Source organism: Triturus cristatus, chromosome 9 (assembly GCF_964204655.1).
Source record: "Triturus cristatus chromosome 9, aTriCri1.1, whole genome shotgun sequence".
Taxonomy (NCBI): Eukaryota; Metazoa; Chordata; class Amphibia; order Caudata; family Salamandridae; genus Triturus; species Triturus cristatus.
Window position 1 is genome coordinate 445,351,303 of NC_140592.1, and position 26,920 is coordinate 445,378,222.

General features: G+C 48.0%; 1 protein-coding gene across 6 annotated transcripts in view; it reads right to left on the reverse strand.

The window, feature by feature from the left end:
* The window catches only part of LOC146798110 (cytochrome P450 2F3-like), a 585,105-nt gene extending 562,067 nt beyond the window's left edge, over window positions 1–23,038 (reverse strand). For 4 of the 6 annotated variants that reach the window (XM_085625332.1, XM_085625334.1, XM_085625333.1 and 1 more), the window contains exon 1: window positions 22,918–23,021. The gene's annotated coding sequence lies outside the window, so the exon portion shown is untranslated. Of the gene's footprint in view, window positions 1–22,917 lie in introns of all 6 variants that reach the window. The other 2 variants (XM_085625327.1, XM_085625328.1) reach the window with 2 other exon arrangements.
* Window positions 23,039–26,920: the final 3,882 nt, after the last annotated feature.

Here is a 26,920-nt window from a genome sequence, read left to right on the forward strand (position 1 = left end):
GAACCACCTCTCTGCAACGAAGCCCTGTGGCGCTTACTGGAGGTACCTGGTGGCCTAGTTGGCCCCCAGGGACCCTCAGGATTGAAGGGGACTTAATTCCCCAACTTAAAATGCACCACAGACGTGTTTGCACACGTCACCTCTGGCCCCGCCCCCTTCCTTTATCACTGTGCAAAGGCGCCCTGTGGCACGTTTTAAGTTGGGAGATTAATTCCCCTTGAATCCTGAGAGTCCCTGGGTCCAACTAGCGCACCACGTTCCTCCAGTAAGCACCACAGAGCTGCGTTGCAGAGAGGTGGTCCAAGGCCATGCCCCATTTTACACCTCTCTGCAATGCAACTCTGTGGCAATTATTGGACACACCTAGTGGGTTAGTTGGCCCCCAGGGACCCTCAGGATTCAAGGGGACTTAATTCTCCAACTTAAAATGCACCACAGTGCGCGTGCACTTGAGACATCAGGCCACACCCCCTCCCTGCACCACTGCGCGAGCGCACCCCCTGGTGTGTTGTAAATTGGGGGATTAAGTCCCCTTGAGTCCTGAGGGTCCCTGGGGACCAACTAGCCCACCACTTACCTGCAGAGTGGTGTAAAAAGGGGCATGGCCTGGGCCACCTCTCTGCAAAAGAGGTGGCCCAGGAAGGGGGCGGGGCCTAAGGTCACATGTGTGCAAACACGCCCTGTGGCGCATTTTAATTTGGGGAATTCATTCCTCTTCAAACCTGAGGGTCCCTGGGGGCCAACTAGCCCACCATGTACCTCCAGTATGCACCAGGGAGCTGTGTTGCAGAGAGGTGCTCGTAGGCCATGCCCCTTTTTACACCTCTCTGCAATGCAGCTCTGTGGTGCTTACTGGAGGTACCTGGTGGGCTAGTTGGCCGCCAGGGACCCTCAGGATTGAAGAGGAATTAATTCCCCAACTTCAAATGCCCCACAGGGCATGTTTGCACACATATCACCTCAGACCCCGCCCCCTCCCTTCACCACTGTGCAAATGCACCCCGTGACACGTTTTAAGTTGGGGGATTAAGTCCCCTTGAATCCTGAGGGTCCCTGGGTTCCAACTAGCCCACCAAGTACCTCCAGTGAGCGTCACAGAGCTGTGTTGCAGAGAGGTGTAAAAAGGGGCGTGGCCTCTGAACACCTCTCTGCAACGCAGTTCCGTGGCTCAAACTGGAGGTTCCTGGTAGGCTAGTTGGCCCCCAGGGACCCCCAGTATTCAAGGGGAATTACTTCCCCATCTTACAACGCGCCAGGGAATGCGTTTGCAGAGTGCTGCAGGGGAGGGGCGGGCATCCAGCGCGATGCCGGTCTTTTGTAAAAAAATTTTAAAGAAGGCTGGCTGTGTGACCCCCCTTCCTTTTCTATTTTAGAGGCCCTGGGACCCCAACCCCATGGCTTGACCCCCATTTAAAAAAAAAAATATGTTACGGCAAGGGGGCAGCGTGGGCCCCCCTCCCGTGGCCAATTCTGCCCCAGGGACCCCATCCCCTGGGGCATGGCCACATTTTTTTTTTTATTATGGAGGGGGCTGCGTGGCCCACCTCCTAAGGCCTCTATTGGCCCCGGGGCTGGCCTTCATTTATTTATTTTATTGTTTTTTTCTTTGGAAGGGAGACTGCATGGCCCCCCTCCAAGGCCACTTCTGGCCCCGGGGACCCCATCCCCGGGGCGTGGCCATTGTTTATTTTTTTTCAGAGGGTGGCTGCGTGGCCCCCCCTCCTCAGGCCTATTACGGCCCCGGGGACCCCAACCCCCGGGGCCGGCCTGCCTTTTTAAAAAAAAAGTTTTTAGGGGAGGGGTTGCTGCGTGGCTCCCTTCCCAGGCCACTTCTGGCCATGGGGACCCCATCCCCCGGGGCTGGCACTATCCGTTGGGGACCGTGAGGGGGTCACCAATCCCCCCACAGTCCCGCCGGCTCCCCGTGTCCTGCGGGAGCCGGCATTGCTTTTCCACAAGGGGAGCTGCTGACATGGAAAAGCAATTCTGCTTTGCTTCATTGAAGCGAGAGCAGGTTTCCCTGCTCTCACTTCAATGAGGCAAAGCAGAGTTTGCAATGACAGGGCAGGAGCCGCGAGGCTCCCGCCCTGTCATTGCAAACAGCAGTGTCCCAGGGTGGACAACCCGGGACACTGCAGGAGCCGGCCCTGGGTGGTCGCGGTCCCCAGGGCAATCATTGGCTCCAGGAGGGGGGGCTACACAGCCCCCCTCCCACTTAATGCAGTGTTACGGACCCCCTATTTTGAATAATTAGTGCCCCAGCCCCCCACACAGGTTAATTTTATTTTTTTTAAAGCCCTGGCGGTGGCGGTCCCCGGGGCTGCGGAGGGCCGTGTGCCCCCGACTACAATTAATGAAAGCACCGGGGGTGGCGGTCCCCGGGGCTTGGGGGGGCTGCGTGCCCCTGTGCCTATTTCATCAAGCTCCAGGGAGGTGGCGGTCCCTGGGGCAAGTGTGGGGGGGAATGGGGCCCCCCCACACTTTTTTTTCACCTGGCCCGCCCATGGACTTTATTAACACGAAGCGCGGGAGCCCGCGCTTTGTTTTTTTTATTTTCGTCTGGATCCGCGGATCCTCCACAGATCCGCGATTATTTTTTTTTAAATGCTTTTTTTGGCACTGGGGGTCCTTCTAGGACCCCCTGAGCAGGCCTAGCGGGTCAGGGTGTTTCTACCCTGCCCCCTTTTCCTGTTTTGCACATTTGTTTTTCTGTTTTCTTGTGCCTTGGTTCTACCGAGGCACAAGATGACTGCCAACACTTCCTGGTTTGGAGTGTTGACAGCCAATTAGCATGAAGCTCGTGAACGGGAGGGCGCGCTGATCCACCATCCATAGATATCACTATCTTTATTTCTAAATTTCTCAAAAACTACTGAACAGATTTACACCATTTTTTAAAAGGCCGCTTACTGAGCAGTACCTTTTTGCCGAATTTGGTGTAATTCCGTTCAGCAATTTTTGCTATAACCGTGTCTAAAGTTTCCTATGGGAAATCGATTTTTTGAACTCTATTTTTTGATTTTCTCAGGAACTACTGAACGGATTTACACCATTTAAAAAAAGGTCTCTTTCTGATCCAAGGGCTACCTTTTAGCAAAAGTTGGTGTAATTCCGTTCAGTAGTTCGGGCAGTAGCCTGTTCCAAATTTCATATGGGAAATAACATGGAGAAAAGGCGTTTTGGGACCCCCCTTTTTTCTCGACCCCCGCTTGACGAATCACCACAAAACTTTCAGAACAGGAGCTGACTGGAGCGACTCACCAGTTTTAAAAATTTCTCAAAGATTCATTTTCCGGCGCCAAAGTTATTGGGAAAAGAATGTTACCATTTTCCTATGGTAACTAGGTCCTAGCTATACCTACCTACTGGTGACCGCCAGTAGGTAATATATATATTTTTGTGTGTGTGTGTATATTCAGATGGGCTGTCGGTGGCCGTTTCACTGCCATCGAAATCGGGCCCTGAGTTACACTTTAGCCATGCGTCTTTTATAGATCGCTTACCAATATCAGTCCACTCAAACTACTGTAGCATGTGTGTAATAATGTGAGAACAACCTCTGATCTAGCACTGGCGGGAATAGTGTCTGTATGTTGTCAGTAGCCTTACTGAAGAGCCAAGATCAAACTGTCTGCACACCTTCTGAACTTCTCCACAAATGCACATACAATCAGGGAGACAGGTTCAAACACTCTCTACTTACTGATGGTAGCAAAGTAGAATGAACAGTCCTCCAATTGGGAATGTTCAGAAAAATCTTATAATGGTGCATTCTTCGAAGTCCTGTCATTACAGTCTTGTCCTGGAGTGTTCACTCCTATGTGAACAATGCATGTCATGGTGTGTGTATCTACATTGTATACATGTTTCGAGCAAGTATTACATGAAGCTATATGTATGGAAATGAGCCATTTTAATTTTAATCTTGTTGTAAACAAAAATTTGGGCTGATATTTGCCAGTAAATTTTGTAGTTACGAATGCATTCATGGTGGGTTTCTTGGCATGTTTAGCCTTGACTGCAGTACACAGAGACCCTACACTGCCCCGCACAGAGGAAATAAATTAGAGGGAACAGTGCTCAGGACCCCCTTGCGGTCCAATCGTTTGCCACCCAGGTGCCACCAGGGCCCAAGCTGGTATGCCTAGACCCCCAAGAGCCCAGGTCCTTGTCTGGCTGCCAGCCCTGTCGGACTCACTTTTCCTGCCAGCCTGCCCACCTGGAGAGCAGACAGGGGCGAAAAGCCAACATCCCCTTGTGGGGCGGCCTACATGGGAAGCGTCTGGTCAGCACCATACTCTGATCGATCGGGCATGCTTGGTCAATTTAGGGATGGACTGCTTGATTAGCCTCAGCTGTTGTTTCAAGCAAAGAGATCCCACCCCACCAGGATCGTGTGACTAGAGGACCTGCCTTTCGTGGAGGCCCTACCCAGCAGAGCGAAGGCCAATCAGCCTGGCAGCTTGCACCTGCCAGTGGCTCGACCACAGTGGAAGAGGTCGGGTTGCCCAGGACTTGAATGCGGCATGGTGGTAAGGGCCCCGCAAGCCTTGCCGTTGCCTTCCTCCACCCAACACATTTTCACAGCAGCTCAGAACAAACATTCCGTGAGGTGTCCCCCCTGCCCAGGCTGGCACCCCTATGTCTCGCTCAGGTTACACCTCGGCCCGCCTCTCCTGCCCATCATCATGGAGACAGGCAGGCCCATTTGTGCCCATGTGTTTGACCTGTTCCCCTCACAAAACCCAAAGCAGTGGCTTTCCCCCTTCAGCAGGCTCCTGAGGGTTGCAAAGGTCAGTCCGGGAGAGGCATGCAGCCTCCTCAGAACCCCATCCAGCAGATGCGGCTACCTGAATGATCTTGCCAGTGGCATATGCATATCTCAAAGTTTAAGCTATGCACTTGTAGGTATGAACACCCTGTACAGTGAATTGGCTCATTGAATCAGTTATGGCCCTTTGGATCACTCCATCTGTTACTCTGATAACTGTGGTAATTCTAAAGGTAATGCATGCTGATGAGTGCTGAACACCCGAGATTTGTGCTTTTATCAGACCAAGACCAATCCAGGTTCGCCTGGGTGCTTTGGTGACTCTAGATAACCTTGGCCGATTGCACATCACTGTGATGACGACGATACAGTCAGATGTCTGCCCGATCAACTTCCAATGGTACATTCTCTGCCTACAAAGGTAACCATGGGAATAAGGGTTCGATTCCAGATAAGGATTCTGAGAAACGGCTACCAAATCCAAAGAAGGTCGCAGGATCCAAATTACCCATTCCCAATTTGAAGGGGTAGTGACAAAAAATAACAGTGCACGACTCTTTCGAGGCCATGTTACCCTGTTATTGGAAGGAGTACGCTTTAAGTTCTTCCATGAGGATACTTTGGAGGACAATTCTGGTGTCAGAAGCAGCAGTCATTCCAGCTCCTATAGCATATATCAATGATGAAGTTAAGAATCTAGCAGTCTGCCGCGAGGGGAGCTACCCTACCACCTGTGCCAATCCCGGCCTCTGTGCACCCCTTGATGCTCTTTGCTGAGTGCCCTGGGGGTCCGAAGCATTTACTTAATTAGAGTGCTCAAAGCAGGCCAGTTGTTTGAATACTTGATCTGGGAATAACAGAATAGGACTCTGGTTCTATTTGGTTGGTTTTCTGAACTGGGGCCATGACCAAGAGGGACAGTAGAGAGCATTCATATTTGTGACTAGATATAAAAATTCTTGGACCGACGCAAGATGAACCAAAGCATTTGCCAAGAACGTTTTCATCAATTAAGAACAAAAGTCAGTGGTTCGAAGATTATTTGATATTGTCATAGTTCAGACTATAAACATTGCCGACCAGCGATCCAGCAGCGTTATTCCCATGACCCACCGACCAGCTTCCAGGTAACCAAAGTCTTTGGGTTCTGGGGGAACTATGGTTGCAAAGCTGAAACGTAAAGGAATTGACGGAAGGGCATCACCAGGAGTGCAGCCTGCAGCTTAATTTGACTCAACATGGGAAACCTCACCTGGCCGGGACACGGAACGGAGTAACAGATTATTAGCTCTTTTTTTATTCTGTGGATGGTGGTGCAATGGCCATTCTTAGTTGGTGGAGCTATATGTCTGGTTGATTCCTATAACAAGAAAGACTCTTTTATGCTAAACATGCTAAATGGTGAATTAGGTGGGCAAAATTAGAGGTGTGCCTCCACCAGGCCCTTACTCCACAGGGCCGTTGGAGGGGTTTAATCACGGCAGGGACAGAGTATTCCCCTCTGTGACTAAACCTAAGGTTTTACTGCTTTTAAACTTGGCGGTGGACCACAATCTTGATGGTATGTATACTCTGTTGCCATTGCAATGGAGTATATATAACATCAAGATATAAATCCCCCATGTAAACAATCCCCCCTGTTCCCCTTTTCCTAACAGGACCATTATAATATAGTGGAAACTGTGTTCAACTGCTGTTTAAAGCCCATAATCCCCCGTGAGTAAAGTATCTATTGTCATTCTTTACAGTATTCATGAAAATGCAGTGGCGGGTATATGTAAAATCCATTTAACTCACACCATCCCCAATGTGAAAATCCCTATCCCTATTTCCTACCTTGAACAATCATGATGCATTTAAAAATATATTCAGTGACCATGTAATGCCCATAATCTCACATGCACAATACAGCTATTCTCATTTACTAAATATCAGTACAAGGTATATCTATCAGCCTTTTAACCCCTATAATCCCAACGTAAAAAAATATCTATGCCCATTTCCTCAAAAGACTTTGCTACCTTACAGTAGCAAGTGTATGTTATAGCCATTTCACACACATCATCCCCCAAGTAGAAATCATTATGGCCATTATCAGTCTGGTCTTGTGGCTTACTGGACTAATGCGTCCACTGTACGGGCCTGTGTTTGACCTCGTGGAAAATTAGCGATGAGCGTGCTTCTCATACATCTGGAGTGGCAACGTGAGTGCTCTTCAACTTGACACTCCCCCCCTTCGGAAAGGTGCTGTGACGTATGCAGCCTTGGGTAAGAAGTGCTGTCTTGTGGTACCATCTCCTAGTCTGAGGATCCGCTTGCTGGCTGTCTGAAATCCCTCTTGTGAGAACTTTCCTATTGGAGAGCCACAGTGCCTGTGGAGAAGACACCGTGCTGAGGGTTCATGTCTCCAGCTGTCTCTTCATATCGGTAGCCTGTTTGTAACCAGTGTCGAGGAGTGCGGTCATGCCACTCTGCTGAAGGCACCGCACAGAACGTCACTGGAGGGTAGCGGGACATTGCCTCCCCTGTCTGCTGCAGGAGCGGGTCCCCAGGGATGCGAGTACCACTCCCACCACAGCAGGTGTTGGGGATAAGCTGGGCCCAGTGCAGCTACACTGAGCAAAGGTGGTCAGCTGCCTCTCCAATCCTGTATGCGGGGGACGGAGCAATGTCTCCCACTTCTGCTAGAGTATGGGTGGCTTCCCACTTGAGCCTGCAGGGGGTTGCTCATTGCCCACAGCGGTATTTCCCAAATGGCCTGGTGTGTCTCCATGTTGTTCTGGCCCGAGTGGTCTTGGAGATTGGGTTGCATCCAACCGAGTACTCGAGTTGCCAAGGGATGTGTGACTTACCATACTTTAGGGCAATGGTTTCATGGTTGTAGAGATATGAGTGCTGTTTTGAACACATTGATATTGCCTTAAGCTGCCCTGTCCAAAAGAAACATATTGCTTGTAATAGAGGCGCAGGTGCTTCTGAGCCCTTCGCCGTCTCCTATCACCAAAGTGTTGTGGAAATTACCTAATAATACATAATAGCAGCCCAGGAGTACAGGGCTCGACATGTTATGGTGAATCATATGTTTGTATTCATTACCTACTGCATCTTAATTCCCATGGGGTTATGTTGTATGTCAATTTGAGCCTTACTTTGTTAGGATTTGCATAATATGCACAGTAATGGTGTTATGGTGATGTGTGATGATTCATGTGATTTATTGATTACCTGCTGCATTTCCAACCCTGATGTTATGATACGTGTCATTTTATACCTGGCAATGGCAGGATAATGAGTATCATTTCAGGACCTGCATAATATGTACAGTGATGGTGTTCTTATGACGTGTGTAACATAGAACTCTTTACTTTATTACACTAACTGTGATGTTATGATAAATACCTAGTTAGCAAATTGATTATTGGTTCATGTTGTTTTGGTCTATGTGTATGTGAAATACAGATACATATTTTTTATATACATCTGTGTGGTGTCTCTTTTGTGGTGTATTTATTGTGTCACTTACTTGTGTGTGTGTGGGTTGTGCAAACGCTTTACACATTGCCTCTGGGATACGCCTGACTTCTTGAGCCAAGTTACCAAGGGGTGAGCAGGGTTTATCGTGGGTGTGTAACTCCCTTGCCCTGACTAGAGTAGTGAGTTCTGCCTGGTTTAGGTGCATACCCAAGGCAGCCAGAAACCCCATTTCTAACAATGGGAAATATGGTTAAAGAGCTGTTTAAAGCCCATAGTTCCCTGAAAGTAAAGTAGCTATTGCCATTCCTTACAATACTCATGAAAATAGAGTGGCAGGTATATCTAAAAGCCATTAAACTCCTATCTTCCCCGATGTAGAAAATCCCAATCTGTATTTACTACCTTGAATAATCCTAATGCATTTCTAAATAAATTCAATGACTTCATAATGCCCAAATCCCCCTATTTACCTTCAACATTTAGTAAATAATAGCACCAGGTACATTTACCAATGATTTCACCTCCAGCATCCTCATGTAAAAACCATGTATGCCAATTTCCACAAGTCAATACTCTACAGTAGCAGAATCATGTTACAGCCATTGAACACCCATCCTTCCCTTTGTAGACATCATTATGGCCATTATTCCAAGAGGGCTATTTAAAATACTGTGCCCAGGACATGTAGCAGCCTTAAATTTCCATAATGCCCCATGTAAACGTTATCTATTCCCATTTTCATGACAGGACCATTATAATATGGAGAAAATTGTATTCTACTTATGTTTAAGGCCCACAAAACCCTGTGAGTAAAGTAATATTATCATTTGCTTATAAAATCACCAGTGGAACGAATATGTAAAAATTATTTAGCTTCCATCTTTCTCAATGCAAAAAAAACCTATTCCCATTTCTTACCTGGAGCAATCCTAATACATCCCCAAATATAGTCAGTGATTATGTAACCCCCCTTCCAAAACACAGCTATGCCCAGTTTCCTTCAACATTTACTAAATAACAGTACCAGGTATATGTAATAGCCATTTAATGCCCATCATTCCCAATTTCCTACCTGGAACAATCCTATTTGTTTCCTAAACAGATTCAATAGCAATGGGACACCCATAATCTCCCATGACGAACACAGCTATGTCGATTTTTGTTGTTCATCATTTACTAAATAACAGTACCAGGTATAGGTAATAGCCATTAAACCCCCAACATCCCCATGAAAAAGTAACTGTAGTGCTAATTACATGTTATTGTACGTCATTCAATAATCCCTCCTTCATAATGGATATTGAGTGCCCAGTACCACTATAAACAGCTGCATTGCACCTCTACGTGACCAGGGAAATGTAACAGTTACATCAGCATATAATTGTCAGTAATCTACATTGGTAAAAAAAAATATATACTATAACGTAATTTATCACATTTCATACATGGTGGAAATATCTCTGAATGCACACTATGTGATTTTCTTCCAACAACGTAGTGCTGAATCAAACTGTATCAACATTGTTTTACATAGTTGTGCAAAATAGTGCTTCTCCCATTGTGGTAATTGTGGTTGGTTTTTGGCATCCATCATAGTCTTGCAGACATAGCACTTTTGCCATTTTGTTATTTGACATTGTTATCGTGCAATTGTATTTGGCTGTTCACCCTTCCAATCTCCCACTATTTTTCCCCTGCCCGCTGGTTCTGCTGCTTCCAGCCTCCAGCCTCAATGAAAGCCCCTCCCATCGCCCAAGGACTACTGATGCAGGCCCCAGTGAAGAGCCTTGAACCCTTGGTCTCCAAACTGTTTCTCCCTTGCCTCCAACTAGTGCTCACAGCCTCACAGCTCCGCCTCTCGACTGAAGACCCGAGTCTTCCCAGGATCAGGGCTGCGGTCTGCCTCCTAGTAGTTTTGATTCTGATTAAGCTTCCAGTATAGTTTTGCATAGTTTTGTAAATATATTTCTTCTGCCATTGAGGTACTTGTTGTTGGTTTTTGGCATCCGTCATAGTTTTGTGAATATAGTGCTTTTGCTGTTGAGTTATTTGAGATTGTCATCATGCAATTGTATTTGGTTTTTCGCCCTTCTGCTCTCCTGCTGTTTTTTCCCCACCTGCTGGTTCCCACTGGTTCACACACCCAGACTCCCGCCTCTCTGACAGCTCCTACCACCTCCCAAGGGCTACTTATGGAGGCTGCTGCGTGGCTGTGCTGCACCAGAGGCAAGCTTATCTGCACCGGTCTGCACCTGGGTCGTGCCAAGCGCCAGAAACCCTGGTCCTCCCACCATCCACTGCTACACCGATGCAGCAACAACAACTGTTTCACAGCCTCCCTGTGATCAACCAAAGGACCCTTCACCTGCCACCACTGCCACTTCTCATGCTGTGCAGCACCACAAATTTGGGACACCATCACCATGCTCTCCTGTGATGTGGCCATCATCAACGAAACATGGCTCAACCCCATCACGAACTCCAACATCGCCACCCCCAGACCCATTGGTGAAAAGATGATACACAGAGACAGCACAAACAAACATGGTAGAGGTATCGCCATGATCATCAAGGAAACCATACTACGATGCACTATCACCAACAACAATCCCACGTCCCTCATGGAACACCACAGCTTCTGACTACAAATCAAAGCCATGACCACAATAAGAGGCACTTTTGCTTACAGACCACCGGAACCCTGACCAGCCTTCTGCGACGTCATCGCCAACCCTTATCGACCCCTTGGGTTTGACCACCACCTCTACGTCCTGCTTGGAGATCTCATTTTCCACATCGACAACTCCAACAACACTAACACCACCTACCCGCCTGGAGAACCTCAACAACATCGGCCTCACCCAACTAGTCACTAGTCGATGCACAAAACTGGACAAACACTCAATGCCATTTTCACCTCCAGCAACAGACTTAAATCCACCAATGTCACAGAGCTCACCTCGACTGACCACTCCTTCGGCCACTTTACCATGCCCAGCTGAGCCCAGCATACAACCACCTAGCTCCACGGTGCTGCCCACCACAGTTGGGGACAAGTTACCAAGATGCAATTGGACCCAATCCCTCAGCACCAGACAACCTGAAACCTCAGCAGATCTCAACCAGGTCGTCCTGACCTTTGCCACCTAGATCAACCAAATCCACAGATGAAGTTGCCCAGCTGAAACCAGCTAAAACCAACAAAGCCTCGAAACAAACCAGCTGGTACACACCAGAGCTCAGAACCACCAAGAGCAACTGCTACCAACTCGGGAAGCAATTGCACGCTTCCAATGACCCCTCCAACAGAGCTGCCCACAAAGCAGCCCTTAGCTACTATCACCGGTGCATCAAGGAAGCCAATTGAGGAGCCATGACCAATCACATTGACATTGCAGCCACGCTCATGATGGAACTATTCAAGATTGTCAAGGAATTCAGCAACCCTTCAGCCACTGAGAACAACATCCACCCCTCCCAAGAACTCTGTGACTTCCTATTGGACTACTTCCACAGAAAGATAGCCACTACCTACAACAACTTTGACCCTAAATTCACCACCCCCAACCTCAACAACGTCAAGCAACTGAAAGCTAACCACCTGGTCTCCACTCACTGCGCAGACCACCTCTACCATCATGTTGTCTCCATTACAATTCCGGGGCACGCACCAACCCCTGCCCCCACCATTTCTCAGAAACAACACAATTAGCATGAAGCTCACCAGCATTCTCAACACCTTCATCTCCACAGCCACCTTTTCAAATGGATGGAGACACGCAAAAGCCAGACCTCTCCTAAAGAAGCTCTCGGCCCACCAAATGAACTCAGAGATCGACCGATCTCCCTTCTCCACTTCCCGGCCAAAGTACTTAAGAAAGTTATCAAACAAAAGCTCAACAAATATCTGGAACTCAACCACCTACTCGACTCCCCAATCAAGATTCTGTGCCAACCACAGCACTGAGACCTCACTGATCACCACCATAGACGACATCAGCTCTCTTCTTGACCATCGAGAAAATAAGGCCATGATCTTCCTCGACCTCTCTGCTGTGTTTGACCCTGTCTCCCAGCACACCCTCATTGACAGATGCCACATCACCGGCATACAGCAAAACGCCCTCAAATGGATCACTTCTTTCCTCTCAGGTTGTACACAGAGCATTCGACTGCCTCCCTTCACCTCCGCACCCAAGAACATCACCTGCTGTGTACCCTAAGGATCATCCCTTAGCCCCACCCTGTTCAACGTTTACATGAGCCACCTTGCAAACTTCGGCAGATCCCGTGACCTCACCATAATCTCCTATGCCAGCAACATTCAACTTATCCTTTCACTGACCGAGGTTTCTTATCAACACCAAAACAAAGCTTCTGCTGCGCCATGTCAGAGGTAACCAAATGGATGAGAGTCAACTGCCTCAAGCTCAACTCCGACAAAACAGAGGTACTGATCATCGGGAAGAACACTTCCATAGGGGACCACAGCTGGTGGCCAGCAGAATTTGGACCAACGCCCACACAGACAGACAGCTCACATGCAACCTTGGGATCATCCTCGACAGCCAACTGACAATGAAACAAGTCACCTCCTTGTCCTTCCACACCTTTTGCATGCTCTGCAGAATCTTCAGATTTATCCCGATCAACACCAGAAAGACAGTCATGCAGGCCCTCGTCACCAGCCGTCTAGACTACAGCAACGGAATATCCACTCAGCTCCTCAAAGAACTCCCGACCATACAAAACACCGCAGACAGACTCATCCTGACCTCCCCAAGTGGACCCACATCACCCCTCACCTCAGAGATCTCCACTGGCTCCCCATCCAGTGGGGCTACCAGTTCAAGATCTTCAAACACGCCTACAAAGCCTATACAACCAAGGGCCATCCTACATCACCCATCGACTGATCTTTCACCTGCCCTCAAGACATCTGCGCTCTACCTCACTCTCCCTTGAACACCCACCAGCATTAATCGCAGGGAAGGCCGCTACTCTCCTACATTGCTGCCAAGACCTGGAAAGACATACCCCTCCACCTCCGAACAGCTTCCTCCCAGGGGGGTTCAGAAAGCGACTCAAGACCAATGAAGATACAGCACCTTAAGGGGCCAGATGCCCCTAGGGGTGAAGGCAAGCACTCTACAAATACTGACTGATTGATTGACTAAAAAACATCCTGATAGGTAAGCAAAAACAAATGCTGACGAGAGTTAACTTTCACTTTGTACATGTGGCATTTAACTACACTGCCACCTGTGGACTCTTAAAAGAATGCAGCCCATCATCCCATCATCAGATAATCCCGCAATGATCCTTTCAGTATGTCCAGATTAAATATATGTTTTGATTTGAAAAAAAATGCTTTTTTAAATGGTAAAATCTACTGCCAAGCCATGCATCAGCTGAGAAACAGTGCATCACTAAGAAACAGTGAACTCTAAATGCCTATTTGGTGTAGTCCCCTGAAAAGTGCTGTGAAAATAGCATGGCACACAGAGGAACGACAGTCCAAATATTTTCACCACAGAGCATACTGATTTTTTCCCTTTCACAGTGCATAGTTTCTGGCCTAACTCAATCTTTGTGCTGGTCACCAGGATCATTCCTAACACCACTAGACTGAGGCGACTTGGCTGATTTCGATGTATTTAATTGATACACACCAGTATGTAACTATCACTAATGCAACAGGTACATGGACACTGAAGCCATAGACGCTTGAAATTCCTACCTGCTGCCACCTGGTCAAGGCTGTCGGTCCTGCCGTGAGGGGAACGGCGTTTGTGATCTCGGAAAGCCGGCGGGAGGGCCGCGAATCCTTTGCATAGCCGTGAGGGAAACGGCCAGCGATACTCTCATTCCCACAATCCCCGGGCGCCTGCCATCCACGTCACCAGGCGGCGCCGGGGGGGATTAAAGGCCGCCTCTACTCCCGCAGCGCGGGACGCTTGAAATTCCTACCTGCTGCCACCTGGTCAAGGCTGTCGGTCCTGCTGTGAGGGGAACGGCGTTTGTGATCTCGGAAAGCCGGCGGGAGGGCCGCGAATCCTTTGCATAGCCGTGAGGGAAACGGCCAGCGATACTCTCATTCCCACAATCCCCAGTTCCGGGCGCCTGCCATCCACGTTACCAGGCGGCACCGGGGGGGATTAAAGGCCGCCTCTACTCCCGCAGCGTGGGACGCGCGCGGGCCGCGCCCGGGCGAAGCCCGGGCCAAGGGCTGGCCCGTCCTTGCCCGTCCCCGACCGGACCAGACTGGGCTGGGCCATTCTCCCAACATCGGTACATGGGTCCTGGCCAGGCTGTGTTTGTGGATACGGACGCTGTGGCCTGAGGCAGGCCTTCAAAGGACTTTTGTTGTTGTGTGACGCCTGAGAGCGCCCTGTAGGCGCGCAAAGCATTCATCAGCCTCCTGTAGTGGACTCGCTCAAACCCGCCAAAAGTTCGGGTAAGACTGGTTTGGACTCTCCTCCTTGAACTTTGCCCCGGAAGTATCTATTTTTACAACTGTTGCCTTTTGCACTGCACTCACCAGGGCGAACGAGGCAATTAACCAAGGCATATCACTCTTAGAACGTAGGGTGTCCCAAAACCTGGCCTTGGCGAGACGTTCTTCTATAGGCACTCTAGCACTATCTAAGTCACCTTTAAACCCAAGGGAGTCTAGGCCCCTAATTACAGTCCAGGCCGAGACGCATGGAGTGCCAAACATTGTTGATCTTTCGGCATCTTTGCCCTCCTCGGATATACAATCTAGCGAGACCCTTGAGAGGACGCCAGCCCTCTTTAGGAGCTCAAGGCAGGTGTCCCCCAATACTGACGTATTAAGGGGCAAGAGGGAAGGTGCTATCCCCAAAACCAAGAAGGCTAGGGAGATGAAAAGATGCAAACGTAAATTTACAAAAAAAGCCCCCACCAGCCGGCCACAAAGCAAAAGTACTCCCGCGCAGGGAGGGTCTAGGGCTAACCCTGCCTCTTCTTTGAACCCAACCTTGCCTAGGGCCCCTGTTAGTTTGGGGGAGGGATGCAAGACCTGTGAGGCTAACGATCTTCTTTTGTCTAGAATAGATGAACTTATTAAATCCTATATTCATCCCATAGAACTATCGCTTCTAAACATCGAAAAACTGTTAGCATCTAGGAATATATCTCCCTTGGCTGTCTCTCCCAAAGAAGGGATGGGTATGGAGCTGATTACACCTGGGGAGCCCAATAACGTAGCTATGAGGACGGAGCCAATACCATCCAAAAATTGGAACAAAAAACCTAAGCCACCCGCAGATGACTGCAAGAAGGTTGTGGAGCCTGCTAAATCACAATCCCCAGTTACAAATTTGAATCGTATACTACCTAAATCTCCTGGGGTAATGAATAACATCGATAAAGATAGGGATGTGAACGGCCAGCACATACACTTACCACCCGAAGCTGGCCCATACGTTGTAATTATGACAGGTGTCCCAGACTTAAGGCCCAACGCAAAGGAGCCTTTGGGGTCCCTAAAGAACAAGGTGCAGCATTGGCTCACTATAAATAGACCGCTCCCACCCTTTCATGCCAGCAAGATTCTAATGGTACGCAGGGTATCCTGGAAAAGTAGTGAAAAGAAACGGACCCGGGGGGATTGTGTTATTGTAAACTTTGACAACCCACACACGGCGGACTATATTTGCCGCCGTGGTACACGGGCCATGCATGATGGTATAGAGACGAGAAGGCTTTCTTTCTTCTACTCCTCGCCTACCTATTGTCCTGTTCCAGGAGGGGGTGGGCCCCAAGATGCTAACTGGGCCGGTAGAAGGGTGCGGGATGGTTGGCAGGATTATGGGAGTATGGCTGCACCTTTCACTGTAGACTGGAGCGATATACTTCTGACCAACAGATTTAGTTGCCTAGACACAGTAGACTGACCATTACCATGCACAAGACAAGGTACGGATGTTGCTGACTATATTTTCTCTAACCAGCCTCAACCTCCGGATAGCCCTCCTAAAACTGCCAATGACATTAACCCTACTCCTTTCACTCAGAAGCCTTCCGTCCATGAATTCCTCCAGGTCCCATCTCCATGTCTATGTCCGACTTCTACTTCAGTTGTATCCAAACCTCCGAATGATTGCCTTAGTCCTCCTAAAATTTACTGTTGCTATTCTTTGGACACGGTAAAGATCCTAAGCTGGAACCTAGCGGGCCTCCAAAGGAAACTGTGCTCACCTGAGTGGAACACCCTAGTAGAGGCTCATGTGATCTGCCTATTTCAGGAGACATGGTCTCTAGAACCGATTTACCGGGTTGGATATGTCACGTACTTTGTCCCAGCCAATCTCCCCAGAAATGGCAAAGGTCGGCCATCTGGAGGCTTGCTCATATGGGTAAATATTGCCCTGAATTATCGAATAGACCGGAAAAAAATTTATTCCCCTGATATCTTAGGAATTTCTTTAAGAGGTCCCCATATGGGTCCTACCCTCGATCTGTATAATGTTTACGCTAGAGGTACCAAACTTGGCTCAATGTCCTCGACAGTGTCTTCCCTCGAATGGGAACTTAGGAATAACTGAGCTGTAGGCCAGGTCCTGGTTGCGGGAGACTTTAACTGTACTTATGAGCCTCTCACAGTGGTCGATATTTCTGACCCAGGTGAGGATGATGTTAGATGGGGTATTCCTACCCTAACCATCCCCCCGATTAAAAAATGGTCACGAACAGCGATCCAGCTGAATGCTTTAACGCTAGAGTTTGGCTTAAGAGCTGCCAATGGCCGCACAAATTCTGACCCTATGGGTGCGGTCACATTTAATAGAGAGAACCGCACCTCAAGGATTGACTATATCATGCTTGATTTTTTTCTTTGGGGCATGGTTCAGGATATGATAGTTTTGCCTACTATCGAAAGCAATCATAACTCGCTTTCCTTGTCCCTTAAGAATCCCTGGCCGAATGAAGTGCTCAAACCTTCTCCCAGGTCAACAGACACTATTTCTGTCTCCTCTTGCGGGAGACGTCTGAAGTGGAAGATGGTCGCAGGGAATGAAATCAAGCTTAATACTATTAACACAATCCTTATGGCTTCCCAAACCGAACTGGACAACATTGACTTAACTCCTCCCCTCATAGGAAGGACTACATCCATTTTCGAGGGAACTCTTGAGACCATCGGAAATGTTTTCCTTAAAAAAAAGTGTGGGCATAGAAAAAAAATGGCAGCTCAAAATCCTAGGGGCAAGCAGGAGTGGTTCACACCTGCCTGCAGATATGCTAAAACCATTCTGATCCGGGCCATTAAAAGCAAAATTCAAGTAGAGATCCAGGGAGCCAGGAAAAATTATAAGAAAATCCTGGCAAATGCTAGAAAGGAGTGGGACCTACAGTACTGGTGTACCCTAAAAGAGGCTAGCTCTGGAAAGGACCCTAGACGCTTCTGGGAAACAATCAGAACCAGAAGCAGACCGGATAATGAGCTTATAACATGTAACATCACCAGCCAGGCGTGGGTCACTCACTTCTCCAAATTATATTCTAACCAAGCCAGTGTTATTGCTTTAACTCCCTCTAATAAAGAACAAGCCTGGTTGCCGGACTGTACCAATCCTGTTGTCCCACTTATGACAGTCGATCAACCCGTTGGCAACCCATGCTTAATTGTACCTCTTATTGCCTGCGGGCCAGAACTGGTAGATTTAGTTTTTTCTACCAAAGAAGTCGAATACGCAATCAGCACCATCAGGCCTCAAAAAGCCGCTGGTCCTGATGGCATTCCTGGGGACTTGCTGCGCTCCGACATTCTGAAATGGGGAAAATTGATCCATACTCTCCTTAATGCTATTAGCAGGGGTGCACCCATTCCCGCATCATGGAAGGGCGCGGAGGTTGTGCCTATCTTTAAGAAAGGGGTTAGGGACGATCCATCCAATTATAGACCCATAAGTTTGCTCGATGTAACCCAAAAGGTGGTTGGCAAGGTCCTGTTGGTCAGACTACTCCAATGGATCGACGAAAACAGTATCCTTTCCGACCGCCAGGCGGGTTTTAGAGTAGGTACTGGCACAATCGAACAAGCCTTTAGGTTACTGCTCGTATACTGGAAGGTGGTGGTCTTGGCCAAGGGCAGTCTTTACCTCGCTTTTATCGACCTGAAGACTGCCTTTGACCTAGTACCGAGAGCAACCCTTTGGAGAGTGCTCACTGATTTGGGGGTCCCGCATTATTTACTATCCCTAATCGTAAGGTTGCATGAAAACACCTATGCGCAGATTAGATGGGGCAGGGAGGGAGAAAAAACTGACAGAATTCCGGTAGAGAGAGGGGTCCGCCAGGGCTGTGTACTGGCTCCCACCCTGTTCTCTCTTTATGTTAATGGTGTGGTTGAATACCTGCTGAAAGACCCCTCAGACGAACCATCCCTGGCGGGGGAATGCATTCCCACCCTCCTCTTCGCGGATGATACACTCTTACTCTCCAAATCCCCAATGGGCCTCCAAAAATTATTAAATAGCTTTCAGTCTTTTTGTGCAGAAAGGGGCCTAGTAATTAATGCAGACAAGACGAAATTCCTCGTGATGAACCCACTAAAGAAACCTGTGCGTCCTCCGAGGTTGAACTCTGTACCCCTAGAGAGGGTGGATGTGTTCGATTATCTCGGCATTCGCCTTACACACAATATGCTCTGGGCCCCCCATTTATGCAAAATGTTGCTAGTACACAAAAGGGTGACAGGGGCACTCCTAAAGGAACAGCGCTCTTGCGCAATTAGACCCATAGCCCCTGTTATGGAAATTTATACAGCAAGGGGAGTCAGCGCTGCTCTTTATGGGGCAGAACTATGGGGCTCATGTAACTCTAGTGAGTTGGCAAGATCTGAACGAAAGTTTTGTAGGGCTATTATGTCACTTCCTCAGAGTACTCCCACGACCCCACTGTTGCTTGATTTGGGTTGCCGTCCAATTGATGAGTTGGCGAAATTTCGCCCTTTACTGCTATGGGCTCGGTTGTGGCGTGTCCCGGAATTAGCCAATTACGCCAAAGGCCTCTCTGAAGTTATGTCACTTCCCGGGTGGTATAAGATTAAATGGTTGAAAGATATGAAAACCCTCCTTTGCAATCTAGGACTAAGCTCTGCATGGGAAAGCAGGTCTTCCCCACCGAAAGCTACACTTAAAATCTTATATTGGAACTGGATTGCATCCCAACAGAACTCTAACTGTATATTAGGTAGACTCACGGAGGACTTTCTGAGTTTCAAAGACCTGCCCTTCCGGGAATTATATTTAGATATTATAGAGAGACCGTTTGATAGGACCCTTTATTTTAAATTTAGGACCGGGACTCTCCCACTCCATGCTTTTACATCTGGATGGAACCTTCCTGCACAGACGACAGAATTTTGTCCCTTCTGTATATCTAGAAGGGAGACTGTAGCACACTTCCTATTTGAATGCCAAGCGTACACGCTCCCAAGAAGTAGATGGCTCAAACACTTATGCTGCTCACTAGGTACTAGGCAGCATGTTGAGGCGCTACGCATTCTAAGGTCTGATTCCCGATCATTGTACGCTTGTGCCCTTTCTGAATTTTTATCTTGGGCATGGCGCATTAGAACTAACGGGCTCAAAATAATTGTTTAATACGTTTAAAAAAAAAACTTATTTATGATACTTTCCATTTTTATTGTAAAAAATTACTTTTAAGCTAAAATGAATTATTGTTTTTATTGTAATGCTTTTATGATATCTTTTTATCGAAATAAAGCCTTTGATTGATTGATTGACTGAAGCCATAGGGTAAGAAGGGCCCATTGCAACCACATTATGGCTTGTGTTTTGCTACACATTAGTAGTAGGGAAACAATTTTCCATGCATACATTAGGACCTGTAGAATCCCAACTTTACAATTCAAAATTAACAGTACATGAGCTAATCTGGAAATAGCAGCTCCTGAGCTGTTGTATAATCTCACTCTATCTCCTTCCCTTGCTCCTACTTCTTTCTCTCCCCCCTCTCGCTCTCTCTCTCTCTCTCTCTCTTTCTTCCTTCTGTTCTCTCTTATGCACACAGATGCAAAAAAACAGATATGCACACACACACAGCCATGCACACAGAGCATATCCAACCCACAACTACTCTTCCGTTCTCTTCTGTTAACCTACCTGTCTGTGCTCAAGTGGCGCAACACCTGCTTTTCATTTTAGCAGCTAGTCCTTGTCTTTAAACTGGGGGTCCACAAGGTAACCTCGATGCTGAGGCCCTATGGGCATGAACATTATAGCACATTGGTTGTGCTGTACTGAGGCCCGAAGTGTACGGTTAAACACTTAAATGCTGACCTCAGAATGTAGCTCAGTTGAGCTGGTGGTTATTTTTTGGGGTGGGCACTTATTTTTTAACACCATATATTTGCCTTGTGCAAGAGAGGGAGTAACACTAAGATTGCAAAAAAGGAGGAAGAGAAAGATGGCACAACCATCACAAAGGGAGCAAGTAGAACCCTGCAGGAGTGAGCTGAATGAGCAGGGCGTTTGTGGTAGTTTATTAAGGACTTTCAGCCTTGGTATTCAGTGATCTGAGGTGTAATAGTGCTGGCTGCCAGCTTCTGAGCAGAGATTCAGGCACCAGAACTCTTACTTTCTCTTTTCAGAGTTTAACACTGTCTCCCACAACACCATCATAACAGACTCTACAACATAGGCATACAGCAAGACGCCCTCAAGTGGATCACCTCCTTCCTTAAAGGACGCACACAGAGCATCCAAATGCCTCCCTTCACCTGTGCCCTCAAAGACATCATATGTGGTGTACCACAAGGATCATCACTCTGTCCCACCCTATTTAACATGTACATGACCCACTTCGCAGACGTCGTCAGATCCTATAGACTCAACATAAACTCCTACACAGATTACACTCAACTGATTCTCTCGCTCATGAGGACCCCTCCAATGCCAAAACCAACTTCTGCACCACCATGACCAACATAGCCAAATGGATTATAGACAACTGCCTTCACCGCAACTCTGACGAAACTGAAGTACTGATCTTCAGAAAGAACACCTCCACATGGGACCACAACTGGTGGCCTGCAGAACTTGGACCTACACCCACACCGAGCAACCATTCATGCAACCTCTGCATAATCCTGGATAGCCAACTGACCATGAAATGACAGTTCAACCCAGTTGCCTCCCCCTACTTACTCACATTTTGCATGCTCTGCAGGATCTTCATATGGTTCCCGACCAACACTAGAAAGACCATCACTCCGGTTCTCGTCACCAGCCACCTCAAATACAGCAACACCCTCTATGCCGGCATCTACACCCTGCTCCTCAGAAGACTCTAGATCATACAGAACGCCACAGCCAGACTCATTCTGGACCTCCCCAAACTAACCCATATAGTCCCCCACCTGAGAGACCTCCACTGGCTCCCTATTCAGAAGAGATGCCAGTACAAGATCCTCACACATGCCTACAAAGCACTCCCTCACCTAGGACCTGCCTAAATCAACCATCGACTGAACTTCCACCAAACCTCTAGACACCGGCTCTCCTCTTCACTCGCCCCCGCACACACTCCCCACATCCTTCGCAGCCGCAGCAGTGGCTACTCCTTTTCCCACATCGCTGCCAGGACCTTGAACAACCTTCCCCTCCAGCTTTGTACAGCCCTTGCTGGCAGACAGCAGAAGGAGACTCAAGACCTGGCTCTTCAATGGAGACACAGCACCCAGATATCCCCCGGGGATGATAGTGTTGCGCTGTGCAAATGCTGTTGATTGATTGATTGCTTTTTTTTTCTCAATTTAAGCGCTGGCTAGATCTTTGTTGCCACTTTAAATATTTAAAAAAAATGACCATAAAATGGTCTTAATGGGAAGACATAGGGTCATATGGGGACAACAGAGGGAAGCAAGGGAAGGTGCCAATATATTTTGCCCACCATAGTAGGTCTGCCTCTTAACTGGGAACTAACTTTGTAAGAAACTTAGCAAGACAGGTACAACACTGCACTCTCATGCAGTGCTTTAAGTGGGATAAAAAAGGCTGGGGACGCCTGAAAAGGGAGTTGCCAAAGAAGTGTAACTAGGAATCCTGTCCAAGAGGTGTCTACTATGTAATTAATGCCATGGCTTGAAACATGCAAACTAAAATCCAGTGCTTCAAATGGCATGTCGCCTGATCAGTATTTGAGGGCTGCTCTGCGTTTTTTATTACTGCATATTTCACAAAACAAACATATGTCTAAGACAAGCCAGAACTATTGACTTTACCCATGCTTGTTGTTTGTATGAGATAAGTGAGCACTGCCTACACAGTCATAGGTCACTTAAATATATGTTCTTCAACATTAAAACCATACGGGCGCACTTGTTGGTTTACAACCCCAGTGCCTGGTTTTAAATGCAGAGAGATAACTGGAACTCTCGAGGAAGCCCCATTCCTTGGTGGCACACACTTTGCAACGTAGTTCAATAACCCTTTTTCTCTCTCTCTATGTCTTACAAAAAATGCTCTATAATTCGCAGTAGCCCTATCTGATTGGTCGGTGGTCCTCTTTGTCCCCTATATGACTAAAAATGCCTTGACTATAACCTATGTCGCAGCCACCCTGTTCCTCCCAACACACGATAAAGCTATCTTTTCTTTCTTGCAGCAATAAAGACTTACTGTGACTGTCTAGCGACTTCAGTTAATATTTTCTGATGCAGGAGGTGGCAGAGGGTTCTGGAAAAGATGTCCTGCAAAAGGCTGCTATTCTCTGCCTGGCTCTCTTTTGTACTCCCTATGCAAAGTTCTAGGAAAGATTCAAACTCCACCCCCTCCAATTTTGTATTTAACTCTTTCATTTTAATGTGCAAGTGAGTCCTTGTGACATCTACCACGAGTTCCTTTTTCCCTCCCACCTTTAGCCCATTTGACAATTTTTGAGAGAACGCGCCAAATAAATGACTGGGCTGCGCTTGTTTGACCCATGAGGACATAATTTGCACACATAAGGTTTCAGGCCAAAGAAGGCAATCAAAGCTGCTTCCAATCATAAAGTTCAGTCAGGACACGAGTAAGGAAGATATACCAGATTCTCTTCTGCACTCCCTTCCTCTCTCTCTCTCTCTCTGTTTGCGTATTTATTTCGTCTTTACCTAAAGTTTCAAAATCATTAATCCTCATTTGAACTCAAGTGGATTTTAGAACTGTAGTGCAGCAGCAGAAACAAAATGATGTGAAGCACAGAGACCCGAAAGATGGATGGAAAGAACACATCATTAACTGTATTACACAAGCGTGCCATGGGTGCAACAGGTGTCTCTACCAGGGGGCACTTTGGTAATACAGGAGGAGTCACAGACAATTGTGCAGCCCCCTCTCTAACACATATAGCGCTGGCACATATAGCACCCCATGCTAAGGAGGGAATTTCTTTGCCTCGGAGCCAGCGCTGTATTAGAGCAGTGGGCGCAAAGGTAAAGAAACTATCAGGAGGCGCGCTGACAGTGCGCCACCTAAAAGGTGGTACACTGTCAGTGGGCCCCCTGATGTCAGCCCTCTGTAGAGGGTAAAAGGGGTCCTATGTACCCCCTACACATCCCCTAGTAGTCACTCACTGCACCCCCCTGAAAGGGGTCTTTGACCTCTCTTAAAACTGCTGGCAGATTGCTGCTCGCACAGTGAAACATGGAATGGCTGCTTCAAAACGGCTCCATATTTCACTTGAATGGGCAGCCCTCAGGGTAGCACAAGTTCTTTGCTGCCCTGAGAGCAGTCGTTCAATCTAATACAGCACACTCTTCTTGTTAGCGCTGGGGGCATCTTTTGAAAAGCACACCCCATGTTAACATGGAAAAGGCGCCGCATTGTACAATAAGGCCCCAGGCCTTTGCAAATGCTATTGCAAAAAGTCCAGTTGAAGAAAGAGTTTAGAAAATATATCACATCCATATTCTGTTTTTATTATTTGGAAAATGATTACTATAAAGCTGAATATGCAGGACTTTCAGTCAATTTCAAAAGAAAACACGTACTAGATAAATTACACTCCCAACAATAGTTAGACAATACACCATAAAATATGATCTCCAAAATCTTCTTTGATGACCCCATGAAATCTGTAAAATGAAGCACAATCATCTCTTCCCAACTCCCTCCTACCCAACCCCCCCCTTAAGTGACCCTGCAACACACTCTTACCACCACCAAAGGCAGACACTTGCTAGGGAAAACTACTTCATAACCTGCTACAAATAACTTGCATGATCATATTCTCCAACCTTCTATACCCTAGAAGCCCACTCTCTCCAACTTCTGTAGTATGTAGTCCATCTATTGACCTTAGTATGAAACCAAGCTTCCCATTGGCTAACTTTCTTCATATTCGCAACCCACTCCTCAAAACTAGGGATACCAAGGGATTGCCAATAGGTAGTGATGTCGTATTACTTACCGGTAATCTTCATTACTCCTGATCCTGTTGTCCTCATCCCAGTCCTTAAAACAAGTGAGATAATCCTATCCCACCATCAGAAAAAAAGAATCAAGGAATGCTGGTCCTACCCCACCCCCTCCCTCTGGGAGTACATAAACGTACTATACCCAGCATTCCCTCTGTTTGTTTTTTCTCTCTACTGACAGAATAGAACGAGCAGGAGCTTGGGGAACTCCTGTATACTTACGTTTCTGCTGCCGGGCGGAGGGGATGTCTCTGGTGTTCTTAGCTCTCTCCCTGCCTGGCTTGGGGGAGTCATGGCTCCTCCTGGCGGTTTGGTCCTGCAGGGGGGATCTGGGCCACTCCTCCTGGGTTACCGGGCACGTTAGGAGGTACGGCGGTTTGTTTCTTCTCTTCATTTACCGGAGGCTCTCGAGAGGTGGTTCTCTCCGGGGCGGCATTGCCTGACTTCCGTTGGATGTTGCAGGAAGTCAGGCGTTGTGGGGACAGTCGGCTGGGAGGCAGCGATTACAAAAGCCGGCCTGAAAGTAAATACCACACAGCGGTGTTGGATTCCTTTCTTTGGCTGCTTACCTTCAGAGATCAGACGAGATCAGGAGGCTGCATGTGGTATGGCCAAAGGCTGCACACCATACTCCACAGCACCAAGTTCCCAGGCGTACTCCCAATCAGGTAGAACTGCAGAGAACAGAGGAGACCAGGCACCAACAGCCAGCTTACAGCACCGGGAAAACCCAGCAGAAAACAAGCAAACAGCTACGGGAGACACTCAAACGCGAACAAGGCTCCCCTTCAGCCAGCCCAAGGAGCACCACCAGCATCCACACCAGGGCAGGAGGAAAGCAACCAGCCTGGTCGTCAGAAAATCCTGGGGCATCAAAGTCGTTCCTTCCCACAGCAACGGGTATCCCCAGGCGGTCTCACTGCCAGGAACAAAGCAGGCCCAACCACACCCAACTGCTGAGAACAGAGAAGAGGCAGGAAGGCATGGGAACCAGTGGCCGCGGCGTGTCTCCCACCCGGCTAGGCCTTAGGAAGCCGCTCCCTCCAACCTGAACAACTGGTAGGCCAGCGCACCAGCTACAAAGGGCCGGCCGGCCCACACCTCAAAGAGCTGGCAGGAAACATCCAAGCCTCCCAGCAAGCCCGGCAGGCCAGGAGGCAGCACAGAAGATACCCCATCCAGAACAGCCTGGCAGCCAGACAGGGACCAAAGAGGAGCGCCACTCCAGCTCAGCAGAAGCAGCACCAGCATCACATCCCATTCCTGTCGACAGATAGAAACAAAGAACAAATTAATGCTGGCCCTACCCCACCCCCTCCCCCTGTGAGTACATAAACGTCTTATACCCAGCTTTCCCTCTGAACTACCAAGCCACAGATAACGCTGGCAAGTCGCGGAGGGAGGGAGGGAAGAAATGAATGGGACGAGGAAAACAGGACCAGGAGTAATGAAGAGAACCTGTAAGTAATAGGACATTACCCCCCGGTCCCTCCTGTCCTCATCCCATTCATTAAAACATGTGAGAATACCCAAGAAGCAACCAGCATTCATCAAACAACACACCACCAGGAAACAAGACAATGAACAAAACCAGTGATTTATTGGGACAGACATAAAGGAAAACATTAGCATCATACCCCAGCACATTCTGCATGTGATAATGCCGCACAAAGGTATTAACAGAAGCCCAGGTAGCCTCCCTACAGAGCTCAGACAGGGACACCCCCAAACCTTAGTCGAGGAGTCCACCATCCTATGGGTAGAACACCCCTGCACACCCGCCAGAGGAAGGAAACCTGAAAGGGAGCAGGCCGACATGGTGACCTGCTTCAGGCAGTGACCAGTGGAAGAAAAAGAAGAAGCCTTTTCCCTCACGAGAGGAACCCCTGAAAGATACAAACAGACTTCCAAAAAGGATGGGTGTGATCCAAAGAGATTCCGCAAATCTCAGCAAACATCCAGCAAAGCCCAAGGAAGGTCATTGCCAGACTCCTGTTCTGAGCACAAAGCAGGCAACACCAACTCCTGGGAATGATGGAACTGAAAAAGAACCTAGGGAACAAACACAGAATCCAACCGAAGGACCACATAATCAGCCGTAAAGGACTAAATAAGCTTGCGGGTCATCAAAACACCCAACTCCACCAGTAGCCTGACCACCAAAAGACCACGTTCAAAGTCACAAACTTGAAATCCACCTACGACAAAGGCTCAAAGGGGGAAGC